Source organism: Acanthochromis polyacanthus, chromosome 9, assembly GCF_021347895.1.
Source record: "Acanthochromis polyacanthus isolate Apoly-LR-REF ecotype Palm Island chromosome 9, KAUST_Apoly_ChrSc, whole genome shotgun sequence".
NCBI classification, from domain to species: Eukaryota; Metazoa; Chordata; class Actinopteri; family Pomacentridae; genus Acanthochromis; species Acanthochromis polyacanthus.
The window spans coordinates 31,263,223-31,285,555 of NC_067121.1; positions in this window are offsets into that span (position 1 = coordinate 31,263,223).

Genomic DNA, 22,333 nt, shown 5'->3' on the forward strand with positions numbered 1-22,333 from the left:
TATCAACATACAAGTGGTGTTGTAGTCTTCACTGCATTGAAAAGATCTTTCGAAATGTTTGTCTTTTCCTTTCACTTCCACTCTTCTTAGCCTCTGTAAAAGCCTCGGTGACAGTCTAAACTTGAGATTAAAGGCGTAATAACACATTATGACAGAAGCGTTGCATTAGACGGCACAGCTGTACCTAATAAAACTGTCCAAATGTGTTCTTGCCCATGAGAGACACTAATGAGAATAAATAAGTGGGGTTCTTATGGTAAAAGTGGATCACAGGATGAGCGAGATTTCTCTTGGCTACCATGTGGGTTAAACATGAGATGGTGTAATGTTACATCTAAATTGTAAATCAACATTTATTTGCAGTTCTCTACCACTCCCATCCAAGGTGTTTAATATTAATTACTTGCACAAGCACTCAGCGTATTAAGTTGGTGGTGATGCTGAAGAAGAAGATTTTCCCATCGTTGCAGCAAACTGAATTTAATACCCAGCTGTGGTGCTTTTCACCGTTGAGCTTGCAGTTATGCCGATGGCTTCGCTGCACTAATGACTCCTGCTGGGTGATTGGGGCGCTTGTGCAAGTGAATGCAAAACAAAAAGTCACGTATTATATATAACCTGACGGGCAAAATTGGGCCCATTTTGTCTCATGAGCTTAATTAAAATTACACAAAAACAGCCCATGTGAGGCCGGAGGTCTATTCACATGGGCCCCACTTCAAGCTCTGTTTGCAATCAGCCTGTCCAGGCCATTATGGAGCCACTGCACAAGTGGGAGCAATCACAAAGACAAGCTAGTTTCAGTTGCCAGATACCACAGGGCACCTTCAGAGGTCTTGCTTAAATATACACTGTTCTCCAAAAGCATGTTAACAGTGGAATGAGAATGATATTTTTGCCACTTCAGACATTTGAATTTGAAATTAAAACATGACAGTAACACTAACACCATTTATGTGCAACCAACATAAAATAGCGATAATAACAACTTATAATAATACTAATTAATACTATTTTTAAAAAGTGTGCGAGTGCTTCAGGTATTAGTCATGTTGTGCAATCCCAAAGCTTGATTTATGCTTCATCTCTGCTGTAGCCAAGAGCGTATACACTTGGAGTTTCTTTGCCACTTCATGTGCCTCAAATAAGAGTTGTTCTGAGCCCTGTTTAAAGATAAGGAGAAGGGCCAATTGCAGGAATTTTTAAGCAATCAAAATTGGCACAATCCCATGTCGGATTCTATGTTTACATCTACGGCCCTGCATTTATGTGAACATAAGCTGCAAAAGCAACCGCCAGATGTACCACCGAGATACAGGGTTACGGTACTAATTGATCCCAGCACAGACTGAAATTTGTTCGCTGGCCAGATGTCTCTATCACAGCGCCCCTTTACTAGCTAAACTTGCAAAATGCTCTCTTCGTGCCAAACACAATTCGGACATCTCTACTTCAGAAAACAGCAGCTGATATGAAAAGTGGATTGTGTTGTAGCTGAAGTTGATAAATTGCCTTTACCAGTTAAAGTTACTTTTAACAAAATGCCTGCATTGCAGAAAAGAGAGAAGATGTTGGAACAGACTGAGTCCGTACTCGGATTAGTTGCAGAATGCTGGCTATTGCATTTGTATTATGAGGAAGCCAGATTCAATTACAGCCTTTTATGTATCACATTTTTATTCATTTAGGGAACTTTCTTTGCATATACCAATATGCTGTGTGTACACAGCATTCTTATGACCATGTCCAATCACAGTGGTTGCAGTCTGCATCACAGCAAAGTGTAGCTTCATTCCTGCGGAGGTGCACATCTGGCCACAGTGCACCTACGGCACAGATTCAGCACAGAAATGTAATGCCTGCTTAAATCTGTTTACACAGTCACATGAGGACATGTCTTCCTTACGGGGACAAAAATGAAGCCCCATAACGAAAATCAATACATTTTAAGGTGAGGGCATGTCAAAAGGTTAGGAGAACACTTCTCCAGGCAATGAATAGAAGTCAATGTAATGCCCTTTCAATTCATGGTTACACAACTGTGTGTATGTTTGTACATGTACTTTATATGCAGTACCTGTAACAAAGGCCCATCAGTTTCCTTCTACTGGGAACATACTTTTGGTGGACACTGAGTATATAGTTAAACAATGCTCCACATTCATACATCACATTCAAATACCATTTTATTAGTGATAAGTATTATGTCATATTTTTCTGTACTCTGCAGAGTTTTTATTTCCTATTTTACAAGCTGTGCATAAATGGATTATATGGATCCCTCCAAATTCCATGAAGGATTTCACAAATCAAGCCAGAATAATAAGATCACCGTCGTGCTCGTATCATGTGATAATGTTTTTATCTGTTCTAAGTGACTGTAAGTGAATATATACTGCGTTCCGGCTCAGAGGATTAAATCTGTTCAAGTACACTGCACATTTAGCACGGTTTTTACGGGTTTGGCCGGTTCACAGCTTCGTGATCAGGCGTGGGATCTCCCTCACTAGACTTTACAAGAAGGCTGAGAGCTTCCAGGAAATGAGCTCCCCTTTTAGCTGATGTGTCTGAGAAGCAAACGGCAACATGGCTGCGAACCGGTGACATCATTTTTCCTGTCAGTGAGTCACACAGGTGCTCCCTTCACAGATGAAGGGTGCTGCGTTTCAGTGCAAATCGCTGGGTTGTGGCATTAAAGTAAGTGGGGAGTTTACAGGAAAGCAAAAAATATTTGCTATGGGTTCATGTGAAATGACTGTGGTTTGGGAAATTTACCTGAGCTGAAGAAACAACATCTGATTTTGGAACTTACGTTGCAATTATTTTTTTAAATCAAATTTTACTGTAAATGCTGGGTTAAATCAGTTTGATGAGGTCCACAGGATTACCATATATTACTATATTATCATACGATTGACTCTCAGATGAGGTTAGTTTATAACATTTCAAAAAAAGTTACAAAATCCAAATTAGACACACAACTCGACGCATTTGAAAATGTGTCAGCTCAACTACTCATAAACAAGAGGAGAGTATAAAATGCTTGGACAGACAAAGTAGACTCAATGCTGCCACCTAATGACGTGTTGAGGGATCATAATAAAACCAAGGCTGAACATCGTCACAACATGAAAAACCAATTTGGATGCTGGTATGAGTAATCTGGTTATGGGTTCCAACAGCAGCTGTGAGACATAAAAATGTATGTTCCTCGGTTGGAAGGTTTTCTCGACACTCTGGACAGAGATGATGTATTTTTGTGTGTGTTAACTGTTATCATAAGACATATAAAAGATGCAGCGCCTTCACCAGTTCCATGAGCCAGGAGCTTAGTCAGACTGGGCTTTTCTGCCTGCAGTTGCAAAATGCTAACTCCGTCCTGATTATCATACACGCTGCGGGAAAGATCGTTTTTCACATTTTTTTTTTCCTCTTTTGCAAGTGTAGTGTTTCAAATCAAAATAGACCACCCCGCCTACCCTCGCGAACAAATTGGCTCTGGCACTGAATCTTGCTACCATTTCAAATGAGAATCAAATGTAAGTCAGATTCCACTACACAGTCGCCCAATGAATATTCCATCGGTTTTCTCGCTTACATTTTCTCACACTTTCAACATTAATGTTTCAATGTGGGTTTGAATTGAAGTTTGTGTCCGATTCAAGTTTGTTTTCTCTTGCTTAAAATATTCTGCGGCCATCTTTTGTGAGGATGTTAAATGTCTTCCCTGCCGTCGGGACACAAGGATCTCTGCTGGGACGGAGCCGAGCTAAGGCGATGGTGCCAAGACGAGGCCTGCAATGTGAGGTATTTTTTTTTGCAATGCACTGTTCCTTTGTGCAGACATCCTGAGTGATGTGGTTGTAAAGAGGCCTGGACAGAGTTCTTTATCATAGGTCTATGAGACTTTCAGAGTCTCTCCAGTAATCAGGTCCACATGCCAATAGTGATGGATTCCACTCTGAGGCTCCCCTGCAGACAACACACACATACAAATCAGAATTTACATGCCTAAGTCTTTCTTGATCAATAAACATTTACTCCTGAGGAGAGTCTGCATCTGCAAGCCTGTCCTCGTAATCTGATAAAACTTTTGTTCTGATGAATGAGACAATGCATAAATGGGGGTGACCTCTCAGTACGTCGGCTTTTTGTCATGTATTTTCTGTCAATGCGCATAAACAAAATTGTTTTCTGCTCATATCAGCATGTCTCGATTTTAATCCGCGTCCCGGTGCTTACAGGAATAGGGTGCTAACACAATCCGACACAAAAGCAGGTAGACGCACAGCTGCAGCTGCCAAACGTTGTAAGGATGCTAACGACATTGCTGTAAAAGACAGAGATCATTTTAATCAATTAGCTGAAAGCATTTGCTGCTTGAGAGGAAAACAACAAATGAGGACTCAGGCTGGGTGAGGAGGAAGTCGCCCTACGTTTTCTGCCCTGACAGATGTTAGAGAAGGACCGGACGCTGCTGGACTACTAAAACTTTGCAGACAAATGCTTGATATTTCACATGCCACCTTCTCCATACCAAGAAATGTAACACAGGTTTGACTGGCCAGCTGTAGGAAAACAGACTCCTGCTGTGACACAGATTGGGGAGTCTTTCTGTCAGACCTTTGTGCAGTCCCTTTGCTATTTTTTATTTAAAAATAACATATTCATACCCTGTCACTCCTCGTAGAATAATAACATAATACCACTAAGGGTCTCGCCCGAAATGGACTTCGTGATTATTTTTTTGTGTGTGTTTTTCTGTCATTATTTTAGGTATGAATACTAATGTGGGTCAATTTGTCCCTCCCAGAAAAAACAAAAACAAAACGTAAAGCTTTTTTTTAAAATGAATACTAATCTCTTATGTACTTAATTCTGAGTGAGTGCTCCTGCTTCTCACTGAATTATTATTATTTTTTTGCTATCTCAACCGTGCAGGGACCAAAGTAGATAGTGTATCTTGCCTAAAAGCAGGGAGATTTTTTTTTGATGCACCTCCTCCCCTCTGCAGGGAGGTGAGAGGTCAGAGTCAGCTACAGGCCACTGGTCCCGGAGCTGATAGGGATTCAGTGTCAAGCTCAAGGGCGTTTCGGTAAGAAGGTTTCTTGCCGAGTCGCCTGGCATAAAGGTCGGTAACCTCCGTCAGTACCCTGCTGCCCAAAAAGTCCCCTCTGGAACGCCGATTCCAAACATACAGCATGAATAATAATAATAATAATTTTAAAAAAGCCAAGCAATCGTTTGCATTAATTATTTCATTGATTTAAATATTTGCTCAGAAAACAATAGCTTTACAGAGCATTAGCATCATAATCAGAATAAAATAAACAGGCGATGCTTTGATCATTCCCACAGCAGGGTCATGTCAAATCAATGCGAGTCCTATTTAAACAGTATTGCTGTGCAGAAATCTCTCCTGTGACTCCTGTTCGCCATGCCGGAGAAAATGAGTCACCTTCATCCCACTGCGCTCCGTTCTATCTGCAATTACAGAACGATCATCATGTTTTCATTTAGGCTATTTATGGTAAATCATGGCATGCTGCCACCTAATTTCTCTTTTTCGCCTCTTCCCTCACGTCTCTTTCAAGGTTTGAATGTTTCATAAGTCATCGTTGAGGATTCTGGCCCTGCCTCGCTGCCTCTCATCTCGCGCCCAACGGAACACAATCTCGGCAAGTTCATTTCTCCTGCTCTCACTTTGCGCGAGGCAAGTCTAATTACAGTGAATTATTTGGCTGATGGTCTGTGAAACACATTGCGCCAATTATCGGTGTACTATAAACAGACTGTTATCTGTGAAATCCCTCTGCCTGTGAGCGGACGAGGATGGAAGCAGAATTAATATGCAAGGAAACCGGGTCACGGATAAAACTATCCATTGGTCAAACTGGCAACTCCTACAGGGAGACGTCTGTGTGAGCCGCATTCTTGTTTTGATTGGCTGTTTTGTCCTAACACGAGTCTTTCAGCTGGAAGGGTGGCGCGTTTATTCCTCGTGTAACATTTGAGTATTCTCAGGACACTATTTGGTAAATCTGAATAGATGAAAGAGGCTTGTTAAATCCGGAAGGAATAAACATTTTATAAGGAAGCTTAAAATTGTCTGTAAATCCCATATGAGGCCCAAATGGACAAGAAATTATATGGATTTTATTTATTTTTATAGGTCTCAATCTGCATGACCGCTTCACATTCTTCTCATTCCACATAATTATAAGAAATCAGCATGAATCAACTGAGCATTATGTATGTTGTTTATAAGGCACTGCAAATTATGTTTCCCGTATATGTCCTGCTTGCAGTCTTTAATTAAATATTATGTATGTTGTTCATTATTAGAGTGCATGAAAAATGATGTTTTCCGTGTAGTATTTGCAGCTTTTAGTTGAATATTTAAGGAGGCTCATTAAAGCACCTTTTTAACGTAACATTCGCTGACGTGCCAACAGTGGTGGAGAATCGGCCATGCATGTAGAGGGGTCTGGGATCGAATCACTGACTCTCCAATTAGTGGACAAACAGCTCTACACCCTGAGCCACAGCCACCCTCACTGCAGGGCTTAAATATATCTCTTTCTGTGTAGATAAACACTGATGAGCCGCAACATTAAAACCACCTGCCTCATATTATGTAGGTCCCACTTGTGCCACTAACACACATCTGAGCCTGAGCGCCACAGTCCTCTGCAGGCAAAACATCTTAAATTCCTGGAGGGTCTAATGTGGGGCCTCAGACATGTTTTTCCAGCACGTCCTGAAATTGCGAACGTTGAACTCTTTGTCACATTCTTCAAAGCTTTCTTGAACCATGTTTGCAGCGTAGTGCTAGAAGAGGCCACAGCTCTCAGGGAATACTGTCATAATGAAGGAGAGCATTTAGTCCGCAACAATGCTTAGGTGGGTGGAACGTGTCAAAGCAACATCCTCATGAATGCCAGAACTCAAGGCTTCCCAGCAGAACGTTGCTCACAGCATCACACTGCCTTCTTGCCATTGTGCATCCTGCTGATTCTCTGAGTCATCCAGCCATCACATTTTGGTCCTAGTAAAGGTCGCTCTTATTCCTGCACTTTGCATTTTTTCTTGTTTCCAACACATCAGCTCCAACAGCTGACTGTTCACTTGCTGCCTGACATCTCTCTCCAGTTGACTGGTGCCACTGTAATGAGATAGTTAATGTTATTTACTTCATCTGTCAGTGGTTTTAATGTTGCTGCATGTCAGTTTGTAGCATTACACAGTCATGGAAACAATTATTAGACCATCTTTGTTTTCTTCAATTTCTTGTTCATTTCGATGCCTAAAGGTATATTATCTGAAGAATACTATGAAGACAACAAAAAATGCAGCTGATTCAATAATACTTTGTCCTACTTGACATGCTTACGCTTAATTGTATTCCCAGGGTATATAAGGGGCTGTTTCACGTCATCAGCAGCACTGCACATGGAAAGGTCTTGAGTGGTTTTCTGCTGACATTCAAGCCGTAGCACAACTCAGAAGTTGTCAGCTCTCACATGATGTCTAAAACAAAAGAATTACATGAAGCCACAAAGGCAGCCATCTTGGCACTGCTGGAAATTAGCATGAGTGAGAGACAGGTAGCGAAAAAACTGAAGATCTCAAGACAGTTGTTTATTACACCAAGAAAAAGCAAGCCCATCATGGTACTACAAAATTGCTAGCTGATCGTGGCAGGAAACGTCTTTCTACTCCACAAGATGACCGCCACTCATCCGTTCCTGTGCCAGGAATCGTCCTCAGACCTCCAGAGACTTTAAAAATGAGTGGGCACTGTGGAGAAATGTGACTTGTTCGGCAAGGACAGTTGGAAACCGACTTCTTAAAGCTAGTCTAAGTCAAACAGGGCACGGAAGAAACCCTGCATCAAGGAAAGGCGGAGGAAAGCCCGGTTACTGAAAACAGAGAGAGCAATAAGTTTCTTCTGCATCTTCTGCTCTCAAACATCACCATCAAAAATATTAAATTCACCACTTAGACTGACAAAACAAACCCTTAATTGTTCTATGTCTGATGTAGGACAGTTAGCAACTATTAGTTTGTGCATTCAGAGTGGAGGCCGCAGTGGAAACATTGGAATGGCTGATTAGGGGATTGTTCCTGTCAGGGCTTGCACCACCTTGCATCTGCAGAGGAAGGCCAGATATTGGATTGCATGAGTTGGTCAAATGACTGTCTGTTAAACTTCTCCTCTGGACAGCAATTGTCTAATCATATGTTAGCAAATACTCCCAGGCGTGGCAGCTAAGACGAGCTTTGGATTTCTCCTCATGTTAAATTGATTGTTGGCATTTAAGCTTTTCTGATATAGAAAACGCCTGCATAAAACTGTAAGGAATCAAAAAAGTCCTTCCACCCTGGAAGCCCCTGCCCCTGATATATATAAAAATACAACTGCTGCCATTCTTCGAGGTTGTCGAGTCATGTTCACGACAGAGGACATTCAGTACTACTATGATTAAAATGGATGCAGCATTTTTTGTGCTACATTTAAGATATCTTTTTTTAGAGAGAGAGAGTTTTTTTTTTTCAATCTCACCTTGACCTGGTGACAAGGATGAGGAGACTTAAGTATTTCAAAACCCTTTCAACCCTCTCGTATCCTTAGAGCCCAGAGTTGTTGTTCACTTTGGCCTCTCGTAGTCTTGTGGGGTTACAGAGTGCAGCTGGAAGAAAAGATGCTGCTTTTGTCTGTTTCTGGATGAGATGAGGAACTCCGCAATTCAAAAATAATGAATGGTGGAAATGAAAAGTGGAGAAACTGATTGTGACATTGCTCATCTTACCTTCCGCGATTAGCCGGCTCAAATTCACAAATCAGAACTGAATTAAAATGCAACGTAGAAATAAAAAGTCGGCAACTTTTCCTGTAATGTTTATTAAATAGAGATGAGCACTTAAACCTCCTCGGTGGTGTTTACATTGACTTTGTAAAGCTTAATGTCCACCCAAACAGCAGCGTACTTCGTTATGTTGAGGACTCCATTATATTGTTTACACTGTAGTTATTAGCATTGCCAGCCCACGATACAGTACTAAATCTTATTAGTTATTCTGAATAGCTCGTGCTCCAGTTAACACTGTTCATTTGGGTCTCATTAAAGTGTTTTTAATAAATAAAGAAGTGACTTAATGTGCTCCGGTGGTGACCCATGATGATTTACGACATCATTAGAATCACCAGCCATCAAAGTGTAGGCTGACGCTGGCTGATTACCGTGAACGTGAACAAAGCAGCTCTGAAAATCTAAAACACATCAAGGTAAACGTGACTTGTTTACAGCTGACTCTTTGTAATTACTGTCCACATAAATCAAATGTCTTAGCACGGTATGCTGTTTCCTTTATTCTGATAAAACAAAGTTAAGTTATAGACTGTGGAGGTGGAATTTAGAGACTCGATTCTTCATCAAATCACGCTGACTCTATGAGCGTGTGTGTGTGTACCAGAAAAAAGTGTCACAAAACGTAATGGCTTGTGATATCTCATTTAAAAATGCTAAATTACTAGGCCTGCCATGTGTGCATATCTCCAGTCCTGTCAAATGTTAATATATACCCATTTTGCATTATGGGAATTAAACAGTCACTGACCTGACACTAACAAAGTTGTTTTTTTATTCCATTTCATTTATTTAAATCAGCAAGTTTCTGAATGCAGGCCCCTGTCATTTATTGTAAGTTGTGTTAGATACAGAAAAGTTTTGTTTTCCTCTTGCAATTACAAGTCCTCGCAGCCTCAAAAAGCACTAGACCATCTATTGAGCGCTAACAGAAAATGATGTGAATGTATTCATGCCGCGACACAAAAAAGCAACTTCATATTTGTGTAATATCTACCGCTTCTATACTTCACCATCTATTCTGTTATTTTGTGCTGCCTGACATAAGTGCACCTGCAGTATGATAATGTGCCACACTGGATACTAAAAATCGACTCATGTTTTCATGGCTGCAGCAGTGCTGAGTGCGGCAAGAATCGGTTCTTTTAAAGGTAGTATAGGAGCGTTAGCGGCTACAGTCGCCTAGAGGTTAGAGAATGAGGCTTATAAATAGAAGCGTGATGATGTGGATCATCTGTATCGGCCGTGTGAAGTGAATGAATAAGGCTAGAGTTGAAAGCAAAGCATCCTTAAGCGTGGCCCTCAGGAGCAGACGATGCAGTTGGCACTATATTGGACGCTTTATATATTGGAAAGGATAAACATAAGCATGCTCACAAAAAGACGCATAATAAAGTTGAATAAGGTTGAAGTTCCTTAGCGATTATCAGATCTGAATAATTTCACAGGGCTATTCAGTTCCACAATGGCTCAGTGGTTCTCGCACTCACTTCACAGTAAAAAAGCTTTCGATGGTTTTGAAGTGGAGCCTCTCTGTTTGAAGTTAACATCTTCTCCCCGCGCTTATTTCATGTGTGGCGTTTCCTCCCGCAGTCCAAACGCATGCAGGTTGGGTGAGCGGTAGAAATGGTCTGTGGGTGTGAACGTGAGCATGCGATAGCTTTGTAATAGACTGGCAGCCTGTTGGGTGTACCTGGATGGAGCTGAATGCCTGCTGAGACGGACTCCAGCAATCCCCCGCAAACCTGCATAGGATACGAGAGTACAGAAAATGAATGGGTATTAATTCAAAGCATGCAGTACACTCAGTCAACTTTCTCTGGGCAAGTTACTACATAAAGATGAGACTGTGCAACTTTTGAAAGAAGAAAAAAGGCTACCTCTTATGAAAGAAAAGTTGAATTGATGAGCAATAACAGCCGCACTGAGTTCATTACATTCAGAGGTGCTGCTTCAGGCTTATGTGGTCAATTATGGCCATAGACTGTATATAAAAGATGGACATAGCCTCTGTAAAAGTGCATTAAATCTGCATCATTTCTAACAGCCAGCAGGGGGCGACTCCTCTGATACACAGAGAAATATAATTATAGAGAAGTGTATGTGAAAATGACCCGGCTTCTCTCTTGATTTGTTACCTCAGTAGACATTTGCCTAATGAGTTTGTGGTCTCAACCATTAGTTTGAAGACTTTTTGAACACCGCATGACATTCAATTTGTGAATTATAGACCTCTTTTGAGGAAAATGGTCAACAAAACCAAAATAGACAGAGAGTATCAGCATGCATAGTATGTCCCCCAACTTTCAGTCAGACTCGTCAGTTGGTTTCAGCAAGATGTTGACGGCCAAATTCCATAGTCCAAGCTTCATAACATGAGTCTACAAACATATGGATGACATCATGGAGGCTATGACCATCTTTTATATAGTTTATAGTTAAAATCACAAGATTTTAGCAACTAGTGTTGCCTTATATATGCTCACATACAAGCACAAATTCATATAAGAATAATTATGACATACAGTAAATCATCCTTTTATGCTCCTTAATATAGTATTACAATAAAGTCATCAGCAAGTTTGGTGAAAACTAGCCTTAAGGACATCTCACAGAAAAAGGCTCAGTTGTGTCATGGTAAAAGCAGTAACTTTAACTGAATAATGACTGTAATGCAGTTTCTGAATTTAGGAATAGCATTAATTCACAATACATTAATGTATTACAGACAGATGTAATGGGATTACAGTAATATTTCAACCTCAACTCTGTGATAAGCAAGGATTGATTTGATAGTTCCTGAATAACTCTAAACTGAGAACTGCACAGTAGTTAATGAGCTACCAGAGAATAGATACTAAACATGTATCAAATACCTATAGACTATAGGAGAGCATTCCTTCCACTGACTGTGTCTAAAGATAGACAGAGTCCACAAAACATCCCCCACAGGTTGCTTTAACAACAGTTTTGAAGCTCAGCGTGGTGTCTCCCACCATTGCCATCTTGACAGTGTCAGACTTCTGACTCCCAACTACTTAGCAAAAAGACAAAGTGTGAGTGAAGCTAAAGTGGACAATATGAGCCTCTAAGGGCCATGGACTGTCTATGACAACACCCACCTGTCACTCCAAACGTCCACACAATTAATTTTGCATAATTTTTAATCCGTAATACAAATTACATGGGTAAATGTAATAAAAATGTGTCTCCTGTTTGGCTTTCATGAAAAAGGAAATTAGCTAAAGAGACCAAAACTGATTCTTGTACCGGGGTGTAAACATGTTTATTTCTGCTGTAAAGTTTTTTATTTTAACATGGAAGTCAATGGGGATTCTTGTGAAACCAGCCTCAAGAGGCCATTCGAGGAACTGCAGGTCAGGACACTTCCACATTGGATTCATTTTTCCCCGGAGATTTCTGCTTATTTCTACATAAGGAGTTCCCTATCAACTGAGTGATACAACTAGAAATGCCTCATTTATTACTAATTGCTTCACTATATATTGCATTTTTTTTGTGCAGCCTAAAGTAAAGTGACAGATTTAAGTCCTTTTTAAGTTGTCCCTCATTACTTTGTGATTATCTTACCATAACTTCACATTTTTGTGCCCTCTGAAGTGAAGTGGTACATCATATTGAATTATTCCCCCATTACTTTGTGATTATGACGTATGGCCACATTCCAGTTTTTGCTGCGGAATTCACTTTTAGTTTCCTTAATAACAAACCAGAAATAATTTAATTGTTGCGCTCAGCCCACTTATGAAGTCTAATAATATTCACATCCCGGTCATAATCTGTGGCTTTAGAGATGCTGACTCCTTGAAAATAAATGCAATAAAAGAGTATGTAAGTGGCTTAAAGATTTGGCTATGGAGCTGTGAAGAAAGGCAATAACTCAGTGGTCATGAAATAATGAGGCACAACTGAAAAAAAAATACTATTAGTATTATGTATCACTTTTGAGTGCACAGAAGGAGTAATTAATGATAAGTAATGAGTGAAGCATTACTAGTCTGTGGCTGGTTTAGAGTTAATCAGGAACTTCTCATGGAGAAAGCGGCCCTTCTTCTTACTCTGCTGCACGGATAATGATTATTGCCAAATGATTCATTAATTTACTACATCCCAGTCTGTTCTCTGGTAGACTAACTCATCATTATCTACTCTGTAGACCCTGATTCAGAGTTATTCAGGAGCTAGTCTTTAACGATTCTTTAATGATCAACTTCTTCCTGATTTCTTCCTCAGAACGGAGTTTTAAAATGCAACTAAACCTGTAATGTAATCCAGCTGCAGCAACATAATGCATCTTCTTTCGTTACATTTTGCTGCTTAGATATGGATAATATTTGAAGGAGCACCAGGGAGTTGAGTGTTTAATTGAAGAAAATGAATGAATTGCAGTGGGTGTTATGCACTCATGGGTTGCTCATGATATAAGGTCTGCATATGAGGGTTAAATGTCATGTGTTGCAGCTAGCTATTGTGTAATTTGAGTTTCATATCCACACGACAGGTTAAAGGACACTGTGAGATGTTACTATTCTCACCCACACAAGAGATACTCTACTATTTTATGATAACATCTGTGCATACAAAGTGTTTACAATGACTAACATTATTGCAACAGGAAAATGGTACATTAAGACTGAAATAAATTGCATTCTTCATGTATTCATAAGGGATTTCTTGTGTAAGTGCTGCTGTTTTCTCTGCCATACTGTAGAGTCTGAAGTGCACACAAAGATGTGAGTGATTGTGTGTTTACTGTTTACAGGATCGTCTCTGTCAGACCTGTTAACGTGCATTTAGCCGGTGCACCAAAAGGTTGCAAAATGAAAAAAATAGGAAACTAAAATGAGAATTACTGATCGTAAAATTTAATAAATTGGTCCAAAATGATCAATTATTTATCTTCCTGACTCTGAAAATGTGGTACTGACACATGACATACCGACGTGTCCACTTTGTAGTCACATCAGTGGTTTAGTTTACAGACTATCATGTTCAGAAAGAAAAGCTTTGTTCCTCAACCCGTTCGAGCTTTAAATAAGTAACCCCTTTCATGAGTTGATAAAAAAAAAAAAATCCAGCCTTTGGTGTGTAGTGTCAATCCGTGTTTGTCTCCCTGAAATTCAGTGTCCCTGTAAAACCTTTGTTCGGCTCTGTCTCGGTATGCATGTATTACTTGTTTGTGTTACGTATAAACCCACAGGGGAGAAGAATTTCCTCCTGGAAATAAACTGTCTATCTGTCTTTCTAGCTGCACGGATGGAAATGACAGTTGATTTCCTGACCACTTTTGTCCAGCCTGAAATATCTCATCAACCCATCAAACTTTATATAACAACCCATTTGAGCCCTGTCTCCAACATATTCCTACACAACTACACAACTTGCTCAATTATATTTTGAAGAAAATGCATTTTCTCCTACACTGTTTGCTTGTGACTAATCAAAAATAAATTTCTAATCAACATATCATTGCTATTTATTGTACTACTTTCAAACTGTTGCTTCTTTTTAAACCAACTGACCATACACTGTTGGTCAAAATGTTAGTTAGACCTTGTAAACATGGGGGATTTGTCGGAAAGCACCGTTTTAGTGAACATACCAGAGAAGTTTGTATCATAAGGTTTTTAAGTAATTATGTGATGTGTAAATAAAGCTCATAATAGGCGTGTTAGTTTCCAATTGAATGGTTTTGGGACACTAGAGGTATAGAGACACGCTGCAAGAATAACAACAGGATGATAATATCCAAGCTAGTAATGAAACAGTCAACAGGAGATTGGTTCGAAGGGGTCGGAAAGCCAGAAGACTTATCGGGAAGCCACACTAGAGCTCCTCCAGTGAACCGGACAGTACTGAGCCCTTACTGTTGCTCATTGGCAACATGTCCTCAAAACTCATCAATGGAGGCAGACCTGTACAGGTGGGGTTCCTTTCATGACAACGGCAAATCAGACGTGATTATCTTTGGGGTCAATGCTACTGTGCCTGTGTGATACACTGACAGATCACCTGTTGCCGTGGGCCTGACAGACATTCAGAGAGAACTTTAGAATCCAAAATAATGTAATGCTGGTAATGCCCCAGCACAGAGAGTGCAAATTGTGCAGGATTTTCTTGACCAGGAGGGAACTGCACCAACTGGCATGCTCACACGACACCAATCCCATCGAGCATTTGTGGGCTATTCTTGGGCGTGTAGTTACTGCCAGAAACCCACAGCCAGCTAATCTTCATGAACTTGGCCAGTTTTTACAGAAAGAATGGGCCAAACCCCACAGTGTCATGTCACCCAAATTAGTAGAGAGTGTGCCACACAGATTGGCAGCCATCTTGCATACAAAGGGAGGCCATACAGGTTATTAACTGTTTAGTTGTCCAACATGAAGTGTTGCATTGCATTTAATATTAGATTGTTGTAATTTAGTATCATTTAAAAGATCTTATTAGCATTTCTGATGCAGTCTGTAAAGCATTATCTGTTTGTTTTATATGTATAATTTGGAAATTTTGTTCCATATTTCTGATGAAATAGCAATAAACACAATAAACTGTATTTAAAGACAACTGGTACTGCATTATGCAAGAAATTGTTCTCTTTTATGCAACCAGTTTGTAGCCAGAACTAAAACTTTCCACAAAATCTCTTGCAACTAAAAAAGGTGGACCAACAGCATATAATATATGAGACGAGACTCATTGCCCTGGTCGCCCAGAAAATGGATGAAAAGCTGTGAACAGGTTGTGAAAATGTTGCATCTGAACTCAAAAATTTGCATTTCATATGAACCAAACAGCTAATGATAATGAAAATCTAAGAATCATGCTTCAAACTAAAGCCACTGCCATTGCTACAACCTCCTAGTGTGGCTCTTTAAAAGTGGAAACGTTTCTCACCACATCATCCGTTTACCTTATTGACAGAAGAAAAGGCTTCTTTCAAAGCCATATTAGTGGATGCAGTTTAGTTGTACAGGAATGCAGTCATTGGGAGACAGGGTGAATCATTTCTACATATTCAATTTTCGCATCAATGATGTTTGGAGGTTTCCCCATAATAGCGTTGCTGATCCCTGAGTTTTTCATTCAGAAACACCATTAGGCCACTTCTTCTGTGAAGTATCTCAACATGTATTTGATTGACTGGTAGACATTCATTGTGTTTCCCGGACGGTGAATCCTAATGACTGTGGTTTTCCTCTGCTGTAACCAAAAGGCTGAGTGATTGTGAGTGAAATATTTCAGCAGCTATTGGATAGATTGCTGTGAAATGCGGTTCATGCACCTCTCAGGGTCAATTTAAATCACTTTGGCATTCCTTTTGATTTCGATCCAGTGCAAAATTCTGACATGATGTTTGGTAAACAGCAGCATGTCAGTATACTGGAGGTATTATTTCCCTTAAAATTGCTTTTTTTGTTTTGTTTTTTTGTCATGCATGACGCTGTGTGTGATTAAAGAGAAGCAGACAGGAGATTTGCAACCATCGTTTATATAGTAAAATACATAGACAGCGCACTATTGCTGATTCTTACTTGAGTAAATGATACGGATCTAAAGTTGCATCCTGTATAAAAATTAGTCAGATCTTCAGAAGTCTTAAAATACACAGCAGTGACACAGTTTTGCTTCAGACGCTGCCTCCCCGGCAGGTGAAAAGGTTACACTGAGCTGTTTTTTTCATGTACAGTTTCCAGGGAAATTCAGAGATGTTGGTTCTGCCAGGTGACACATTTGTCGCTGATGGATTACAACTCCGGCGTTGAATGTCGGCTCCACTTCACACCTGCACCTATGCAAATCGCCCCACTAACCATGCACCCCGGATCGTGCCCTTGCTGAGATGTATCAACACAGCATCTTCCCTGTGGTGGAAGGAGTGGTGCTTTGCTCTAATTAACCCACTTAGGTTGTATCCGAAGGCCGAGATTAAACGATACCTTTCATTCTGTGCCAGCAGCCGTCCTCATTTGTCTTCAGGATGCAGTGCTCTCTGTTTTAAGTCAAGGGTAAAAGAACAACACACTGGGTGGTTTAGCAATTGTATAACTCAGAGTTTGACCAACTAAGCCCTGCACAGGACAGAAACATGTCGTCAGTTATGAATTGATGAATTGCGCGTCGCTTTGCCCCTTTTCTTTCTTTTCAGTGCAGGGAGAGCTCGCCATGTGACGTGAATTACTTTCAGTGGAGGGAACCGCTATCACAACGGACAGGAAATTAGATAGGTGAGGCATTCTTCTTCACTTCAAAAAAAGTCCATCTTTGGTATTCATGTAAGCCCATGAGGGACGTGTCGAGGAACCACCCTCCTAATATTCAAAAGGATTAACTCCGGGTGTGATAGAGGACACACTTCCTTTCCCACATTCCTGTTATAAGAACTAATTAACAGGCAGGAAAAACATTCAGCCGCGAACATTCATTCTATTCAATTCAAAAGACTTGCACAGACCACTCATCCTGAAAATGTCAGTTTGCGCCCAATAGATTTTTTAGCAAAGTGAATTAGGCAGTACTTCAAACTGTGTGTCAGTCAAACACTTGAGTAATGAATGAGTAATTCAGGTGTTTGCTATCTGAAGGAAGAATAGATCAATTGCAGAGATCTTCAAAATGAAGCCATATCATTCAAAGACAGAAGAAGGGGGCGCAATCAATAGATCAGTTTTAAACCGAAATCAGTATACAATGTCTTGTTTTTTCCAGTCGGGACTTTCTGACAACTGATAAACAAGACACATTTTGTATGCAGTCAGTAATGTTTGTGAGACTCTTCGGCCCAGTCGGGCAGATTTTAAAAGTAACTCCTCACCCCAAACTGAAGGTTATACTTAGAGCTCGTCAGCGTTCGACCATGCACTGACATAAATTAAAGCAACCTGGAACTGCAATAAATCTTTCCTGCTGTTTTCTCAAGTTGCCCATCTTCTATCACACATTTTTAGATTCCACTCGCAGAGAGCTGAAGTTAGATAACGAGACGAAGCCGATCCTCTCTGGTATAACTCATTCCGAATCAGACCTGAGCATAAACAGCAACAGATAGAGAGTTTCCATATCACTTCATTTGCTTTTGTGCTCCAAGTAATGTGCAATTCTGAGACATTTTTGACAGAAAAACACAACAAAATGGCCATAATATAGAAGAATCAAATGTGTGGATGGTGTAAATGTACAATATATGTAAGGTTATGGATGCAACTTAGAAAGAATTTTTATCATAACATGTTTGTTTTTTTGTCATATTCTTAAGTCAAAAAGGTCATCCCATGTTGTAGTGAAGTTTCTTAAAGGTCATCTGTAGTTGCAGTTTTATTTATCCAATGATTTATAGGACCAAAGATGTTTTCCATCAATCAGAAACTTATTAATTGAGCTTTTCTAATACAAGGCCTGTCATTATTCCACAAGGAAAATTTATGATGTGCCATACAAGAGCTGAAAATAGTTTAATTAATTACAGTACAGCACTATTATACTACACGCCACTAGACTTGGCACAAAACTGTATTTTCATTTACCATGAATTCCAAAAAATGTATAAATTTATAAAACTTGAAAAAAATCCGACCCAACGTCCTGAATAGCATTTGTCCTACGAAAAAGTCGACTAAGTTGAAATGGTATCAGTGAGAGTAGTTTCTTTCTCTACTGAGCTCCATAACTTTCAAACCCAAACAAAGAACAACTTCTATCATGACCTTGGTAATTTAATTCAGTGGCATCTGGCAACAAAATTATCTTCCATTTCATTATTCATTTCTTGACATCCATTATTCTTTATTTTTATAGTTTTTTTTAGTCTCCACCTGAGGGTCACTAACTTTATCTGTCTGCTGTCTGGTGCTGTGCAGATAGTATACAATCGATTTTTTAAAGCTTTTTGGCTAAAAATCGCTGCCTGCTACATCCAGAAGTGACTCAAATCATCACAGTGAAGTATACTATAAGTATGCTGTTTCATATTTCTGTCACCATGAAGTGCTAAGTGAGTAAAAGATGATGACCTGATTTCTAGAGTGCCTATATAATGAGAGTGGCGACATGACGGGTCCAAAAAAATTTGGTCACGTGATCTATAGGAGCCATTTTGTTTCCAATTCATGAACGCCGGTTATGCCTGTTAACGTTGTTTACAACGCAGAGAGTAATTCTAGGTCTTTTTTGGTTTCATAAATACCTGAAAAATGACGGGCTGTTGTGCCTTTGGGTGCACAAATCGATCGGAGAAGAGATTACACATGTTTAGATTTCCCAGGAGTAGTGAAAGAATGAAACTGTGGGAAAATAAAGTCCGGAGAGTGGGATGGAAACCGACTTCATCATGGTTTTTGTGCCAGGTTAGTCCCATGTATGTACTTTCATGTTATGATGTATGGGTGAATGACAGATAGAAAAGTTTGATGTGATTTTAGGCAGTTGTGGTTATTTTGACTTTGACCATTTTCATGCATGGAGATGCATGAAATACGGGCCGCTGAAGTTTAACGGGGTAACCCGTTAAACTTCAGCGGCCCATCTGAGCTTCGACAACAGCCTCCCTGTTCATTCACATGATTTCCAATTCAACAAACAGCTGACAGTTTTCTGTTCCCTATTTTCTGTTTTCCGTCCAACCTACAGTCACTTATCAGCCTCATATGACCCGAACAGGCTCCGTGTTGTTCACCTGTTTCTGGACTGTTAGCCGCCGTTAGCATGAGGATGCTGTTAGCCATATGCTTACAGCTGCAGCAGCGTACAGGCGGACGGGAAAACGTATTTTACTAAATTGACCGAAGCTGAAAACTCAATGATAGAAACATTATACACCCATGGAAAGCTTAGATTCTCATGAATCCGCCGGTATAAACCACTTTCAGATGTGATTACCACAGCGGGTAATATAAACACATTTGTCCAACAAACAGCAAATAACGTAAACAGCACCACTCACCTTTGAAGGCTCAAAACTAGTCACAGATGAAAATATTCCACTAAAAACGGCCATGATCCAACCTTGGACATCCAGACAAAACAATACAGTAAATTATTTCGTCCAAAACATGTCTTGAAATCAGTAAACAATCCATAGTTTTCGTGAATGTGCACCTCGCGCTGCGCGTCCCATATTGAGTGAATAGAAACAAAATGGCTTCAAATCCCCAGTTGTCGCCACTCTCATTATATAGGCACTCTAGATTTCTATAATATCTGAAGCAGGGTTGCTTTTCTATTTCCTATTTCCGTCTTTTACAGTTAACCAAAGCAAATGTTTGGGCAGTGGTCAATACTTCACTCCTTTTAGCAAGTGTCATTGATAGTAAACACTTTTTGTAGCAGCGAAGAGTCTTTCGGTTCCTGTATGGGGGGATTTTTTTGCACTTTCTTCCTTCAAAATGGTAAATGCTCCACACTGACATAGCATCTTTTTCACCTGAGATATGCGTTACAAAACAATATGTTTCTTTTTCACCTACTCACACTGACACACCAATGGTGGGAGAGCTTCCATGCAAGGTGGTCACTTACCATTTGGAGCAACTTATGGTTCAGCTTGCCCAAGGATACTTTGGCACATAAAGCGTCTGGGTACAGAACTACCAGCCTTACAATTAGTGCACAACTGGCTCAACCACCGGAGCATTGGCCGCCCCAAAAGGCCTCCAGTTCGATGAAATTTGGGCTGTCTTGCATCCATTACTGTTTGGACGTATATTTACTGATTTTAGATGATGTTTAGGTCAGGGGCCATGGAAAAACCTTCAACATGCACCTTTTTGGGGTGGTCGATAGTGGATTTTGAGGTGTCAAAAAGGATTTTTTGGGGTGTCATATTTGGTCATAATTGTGCAGGTCCAGCGCCACTCCAGAGTCTGCTAAATCTTGCTGAAGGTTTTGGAAGCCAAACATGAGTTTTCATTGGGCCCTCTAGCAATCCTGAGCAGTTCCTTCCAAAGGTTTTTTCAGTCTTCTAGGCCTCAACTTGACCCGCACAGTTCCTGTTAACTGCTATTTTGTTACTTAAAGAACTGACGAAAAAACAACCTGAAATCACTTTGCTATCTTCTTACAGCCTTTTCCTGCTTTGTGGCCATCAATTATTAAAACTGTGAGAGTGTTAAGCAGCTGCTGTGAGGAGGCCATGACTGCTGTTGGGACAAGTTTAAAGGAGTCAGAGGATTTATGAGGCTGTGAAGATTGCGTCACCTGGCCTTTTTCAATGACTCCGAACAAACCATAGCACTAACGAACTAATAAATGTCAAGTCTCTTGGGGTGTTCAAACCTTGGCATGGTGCTGATTACCTTTATTCCACAAATGCAACACCAGGAGCACGTTGTGGGGAATCCAGGCAATAACGGATTGCAAAGCTGCTTCTCCACTGTGTGACGACAATCCACACCTCAACGAACTGAAGCCTTTTTCCTGTCATTTTGGAAGTAATACCAACAACCCCGCAACAAAAACCAGCCCAGTCCCTGATGAAACAGCACTGAATCTCAGCGTGACTGCGGTCCTTAAACCCCTGGGGAAGCTGAATGTGTACAAGGCAGCATTCCAGGTCGAGTATTCAGGGAGTGTGCTGACCAGCTGCCATAGATGCATATTGACATCTTTTACACTTCGCTGGGGCAGGCTGTTGTTCCATCATGTTTTAAATTTGCCACCATCATACCAGTGCCCAAAAAATCCACCATCAGCTGCTTCAATGACTACCGCGTTGTGGCACTTCCATCCATAATGATGAAGTGCTTTGAGAGGCTGGTAAAGAACCATATTATCTCCCCACTGCTCCCTGGACTTGACAGACACCAGTATGCTTACCGGCCGAACCGCTCCACCAAGGATGTCTTCTCCTCTTCTCTCCATCTGAGCCTGACACATCTGAATGCTGCTGGCTGACTTCAGTTCAGCATTTAACCTAATCATCCTCCAGCAGCTGGTAGGCAAACTGAGTCCACTGAGTATCAGCACCCCCATGTTCATCTGGCTGCTAGACTTCCTCACCAACAGAACACAGTCAGTGAGAGTGAGAAACACCATCTCCAGGTCCATCTCTGTCTCAATCGGATCCCTACAGGAATGTGTTCTGAGACTACCATCCTTCACGCTGCTAACACATGACTGCTTCCTTGCGTCCACCTCAAATCACATCGTTAAGTTTGCCGATGACACAACAGTACTGGGTCTCGTTTAGGACAACAATGATCGGTCCTACAGAGAGGAGGTGAAGCGGCTGGTGGACTGGTGCGGTGAGAACAATCTAATCAACAATCTAATCCTGAATGTTAAGAATACCAAGGAGTTGATCATCGACTTCCGGAGGAAGCAGCTCAGCCATTCACCTCTCATCATTGACAATAAAGCTGTGGGGGTGGTCAGCAGCACCAAATTTCTGAGGGTTCACATTGTGGAGAGTCTGGACTGGTCACTACCTACATCATCGCTGGTCAAAC